Source organism: Ceratina calcarata, unplaced genomic scaffold, assembly GCF_001652005.2.
Source record: "Ceratina calcarata isolate Rehan_Ccalc_2016 unplaced genomic scaffold, ASM165200v1 scaffold162, whole genome shotgun sequence".
In the NCBI taxonomy this organism is placed as follows: domain Eukaryota; kingdom Metazoa; phylum Arthropoda; class Insecta; order Hymenoptera; family Apidae; genus Ceratina; species Ceratina calcarata.
In genome coordinates, this window is record NW_017137498.1 from 807,394 (window position 1) to 812,426 (window position 5,033).

The 5,033-nt window shown below is 34.2% G+C and overlaps 1 long non-coding RNA gene across 2 annotated transcripts; it reads left to right on the plus strand.

Annotated features, from left to right (window-relative positions):
• The first annotated feature begins 2,016 nt into the window (after positions 1-2,016).
• On the plus strand, positions 2,017-5,033 carry LOC113465251 (uncharacterized). Of its 2 annotated transcripts, none has more exons than XR_003390086.1 (2): positions 2,017-2,770; positions 2,870-5,033. It is a non-coding gene; the product is annotated as an uncharacterized LOC113465251 (long non-coding RNA). The 2 variants fall into 2 exon arrangements; XR_003390087.1 differs by having other exon boundaries at positions 2,934-5,033.

The window sequence follows — 5,033 nt, forward strand, 5'->3', positions numbered from 1 at the left end:
TTTTGAAATGCGTATGAATATTTATGGTTTCACCATACATAATTATTAACGACATTGAACATTAAACGCATCTGACATATTTACTCAATAAACTTATCACACTAATAAGATTTAATTTTACAATATTTTTATATTCTTAGTAAGTTTCAAGAACTGTTCATAAGTTTCTAAAGACTTATAGACGGGAATGTACGTTTGGATGTTGGGTACATGGTACATAGTTCTCTGCGGCCGTAGATAGAAAGAAGGAAAAGGCTGGGACTGGGACTTATAAGGGCACTATGTGCCCGCTCACGCTAAAGTCGAGCCGAGCCGGTCCCTGTGTAAATACCTTTCTTGATGACTGTACGTTAACCTCATTATCCATGCACACGTGGTCTGTGGACGCTCGCCTGCGACCACGCCAATATGAAAGACGCACACTGAATAAAGCCCGGAGACTTGGTACAACAGCACCGTTGTTTATATTCGTGGCTTCCACCGTCTTCTCGAATAACTGAGCACACAACATACGTGGAATCATGAAAGATTGTACAGAACGGTGCAAAAGCTGCTTTCTAACTTGTTTCTTCTTAAAACCTTAATTGGTCTGCGAGTTCTTAAGGCACAGTTTCATATGTACTTCTATGAGCACATAAGTGCAACTGGAAGAGAAATCTCTCAACTATAATATTGGTAGAGATTTTTAAGCTACAAATGTTTTACTTTGTATCTCCTTTTATTTTAGATTTATCTCTTATGAGTGTACTCCAATTTAATCATATTTTTATTGTTAACAGTATAAGATAATGATATTATCAAATATCTCGCTATTGTGTTCATTTTGTTTGGCTTGTTACGTTCTTTTGCGTCTACTCGTAATTTTAGTAACTACATGTTTGATAACGTTATCAATTATGTTTAATACTAACACATGTTTTTGTTACATGCTTGCGTATGTACTTATGATCCTTAATAATCCATCAGCGATGACGTAATAAAAATATATACCTACCTGATACACCTATATATCTTCTAGCGTTCTTTATGTCGCGCAAGCATAGCTTCTACTAAGAATTTCTTAGAAAGATGACCATTGTCATTTGCTTCTACTAAGAAATTAACTTTGTAGTTATTAAGCTTGCATTGAGTATACTCATGTCAAGTAATCGAATAACAGATACGTGAATAAAGTGATTACTATGTTCATATAAAAAATATTCAATGTAAGTGATGAATTATAATGAAACTAATATACATACATAATTATATATATATTTAATCGCATTATTTTACATGATGACAAATTAAATTAAAATAAATTAAATTTCTGAATATATGTACATTGTGTGTCATAAAATTTTTTACTTACGCTTATGATATTTTTCATTGATTTTGTAGTTACAAAATACGATTCAGTTACGTTGAATTTTAATAATCTTGTAATTATATTTAAAAAATGGTTAAATAATATTTTTATTCGATTAAAAAATAGTACGGCCTGTACGCGTGATTTCAATCGGTGTTATTATTATTCTCATTGTTATTTGGTACACGTTGTCGTATGCATGTTGTACGTACGACTTGGATTGTTCGGCTTGATTCGAGAAATTACAAGGACCAGACTGGCCACAGAGTCGACATACATTCGTCACAATTGACACGATTGACCCGCAGTGGTTCTCAAGCTGATGCTGGCCACGAAAACCGGTTTGACAAGATTCAAGAATATGTTCGGAGAATCGATGCTCCGCTCGTTTCTTCTCGTGAAAGTATCTGTGGTGGAAGATGCTACATCTCAAAGATTTTCATAAGAAAAATCAAACCTTTGATAGTCGTTTATCCATCACTTGAATACCTTAATATCAGGAACAATTTAAAGCTAAAAAGAGAATATCTTGTAAATCGTTTATTTTTTAGAAAAAAACACAAAATAATACTTTCTGCCAGCTTTAATCACTTTCGTACAATTTTCTTTACTTGAAAGTTTAGAGTAAAAATACAAATTCTTGGTGTAATATATGCTCGCATGTTGCTTCGCGGTTATAAATTATCTTCATGTTATTATGAATAAGATGAAAAAAGATTGACGTTAGGCTCTCGGAATAGTAACGGAGTTACGAGCAAGTCAAAAGATCAAGTTCTACGTAAGACTAATCTGTAGCTACGAATGCGATTTTTATCGATGTTGACACGATAACTTCTTAACATTCTTTATCCAGAACGCGCGAATTGCAACTACATAATCCGTATAAAAGGAATGCAAACTCCGCTTATGATTCAGATCCCGATATATCGACCGGAAAATCTACATCGCACTTATCGTAAATCTGAATTCATCGTTTTGTGCACTTAAAATCACGGTGCATCTATCAACGTGCGTATGTTGGTAGTAGAAGAGAGAATTTCAGAAACGAGTTTACGTAACGCTGTGGGAGAACGACTCGCGATCGCTGCACTTTTGTAAGATGCCATGCCGGAGGAAACGCCGTTTACGGTGTAACGCATCCGGGCCAATTGAACGTTTATGGACAATGAATAACAGAATACTGGAGATTATGCAACACTGAAGGTTTCACAGAGTTAAATTAGCTGGTACAGTGTGTCTCATTTTCAGTGATTACCAGATGTACTTGTAGGTGTAAATGTTTTGTGATAAGACAGTGTTTGATTCACGTGAGTTTATATGCGCAACATCAAATTATGCATACATGTATCGTAGCACATGAAATTATTCGCAAAGCTTATAGAACAGAATAGCCTTTTTAATATTGGACCAGACAACGCAAATGTAAATATTTTTAATTAGGTGTCCTAGTTAACAAGATTATTAACAATAGGAAAATTTTATTCATCTCGTTTATGTAGTAACGATAAGAATGTCGTCTAGGGTTAAAACGCAATAATTTGACGCTGGAAGATTGTATCGTATGACGGTCATGGTTTTTTGACAGATGATGAAGAAACCTGGTTCGTAACAATAAGATTTATTGTGAGTGGTGTTCGTAAATAGCGCGGTTCAGTTCGAAAGCGAGGAGGAAAGAATAATTTTTCGCTGGCAAAACGAGCGATTGTCGTCCTCCATAAACGAACTCTAATTAAGATAATTGCGACTAAGGACGCGTATAAAGCACGCGGCAGTAGCAGGGGACCGAACATTAAACTCCGGCGTATATACTATAATACTAGTATTCGTGATTGTGAACAAAGTAACAGGATCGAGTATTCGTATCTGTACGTATGTAACAATGGAATTTTAATTGCTGTACGTGCATTACTTATTACAACATTCAATATGTTTTTAAATTCTTCCCTTCACTTTATTCTAATATCGTTAAAATAGAAGTATTATACATCTTCTGTTGGCAGTCTCCATTTTGAATTATTTATCTGTAATTAATTGTATGCTTTATAAAAACATTCATTACTAACAAAATATTAATTTAGGAATCATATTTGAAAGCAGTAAAATAATTATAATCGCAAAATATAATTAGTACAAACAGCAGTAGAACACTAGAAGATAATGTAAGTATGTAACGTAGACGTCAATCAAATTGAACGCTAAGCGTTTCAGAATTAATTGGAGTGAAACTGATTATAAGGTCAAAACTATGATATCATTAATTTTTACTAACTATAAGAGAATGGAGTTGATCATTTTGAAAGTCTGATCTCCTAAAGTCATCGCACTCAATAAAATGAGATAATTATTTATATGCATACGATTTCAGTTTTAAACAGTCAGAAAATTATCTTTGCTGGTTTGGAATTACAATATCGGTAGTAATATATAGTACACGCATATACATACACATACATATGGAATCTATTGAAATTACAATATGATATTGTTTACTCGAATAATTCTAGTAACTTCGAACCAGCAACAGTAGACAAGAATGACATGACTTAATAAATTTCGTAAGAAACGATCCTCAATTGTATGAAATTTGAGAAAGAAAAAGACGTGGAACGAGTACTCGAGGTGTAAAACATAGATACAGCGAGCCTATTATCTATTTTTGTTATATTTTTTGTGTATCGTCGAAATCACTGTAACAAGTGGCTATTCTTCTCGGAATGCAAATTGTTCATAGGAGGGGTTCGACACTGTTCCTAAACGCAACTAGTGATACCTTGACCGAGTTTAAACATTACCCACGCTATACATATGTATAATATGGGGTGATATTATTCAATAGGAGGAGAGGTTGATTTCCTTTTTTCTCGCGCCTGATAAGATAATACCGAATCGGAAAAATATCTCAAATGAATTTGTCTTCTTGCAATTATACTTCTTTTCTCTTTCTCTTTAATTGCCGTGATAGATTTACTTTCACCAGTAAAGTTTTATCTTATTGGACCATTGTTATGTAGTCTAATCCAAATTTAATCTAAACGGGCTTCGACTGATTAAAACTGTAGATTTGTGTGATCTAATTTTTTTCAATTTTTACTCTGTCATCATTCAGTCTTTTCTTTTACACATTTATCTTGTTACATATTCGCCGTGTCGTTGCACGAACACGGTCACGAGGATCGGACCGGTTGGTTTGTGCTGTACAGAGAAACTGAGATGTCGGTGGCTCGTGGCTCGTGCGATATCGTATTGCGGTACGTCTGCATAAAAGCTTAGATTACATCACGTTGCACATTTGGACTAGCGACCGGTTGCAACGAAAATGGGACCACGACCACGACCGCGTCGTGTACAAATCTAGCGTAATTTATGGGAACATGATCGTACAAAAAACAACCGCAGATATACATGTATATGTATAATAAAATGGTCGTTGACCTATTCTGCCCATTTTTGCGGTTGGGAGAAGTGTTATAAATAAAATTAGCGCAAGATTTCTTCATCACATACGTACATATAATACATGTACAATGTACAGTGACTAACGAAAGTATTCGAATACCTTTTAAAACAGAATAACTTTTTAATACTGGACCAAACAACATAATTTTCTGTGGGATGCTAGTAGACTCAGTTTAATAATTAATGTGTAAAAGAAATTTGTTCAAAATTTTTATTGGCTGATATTGGA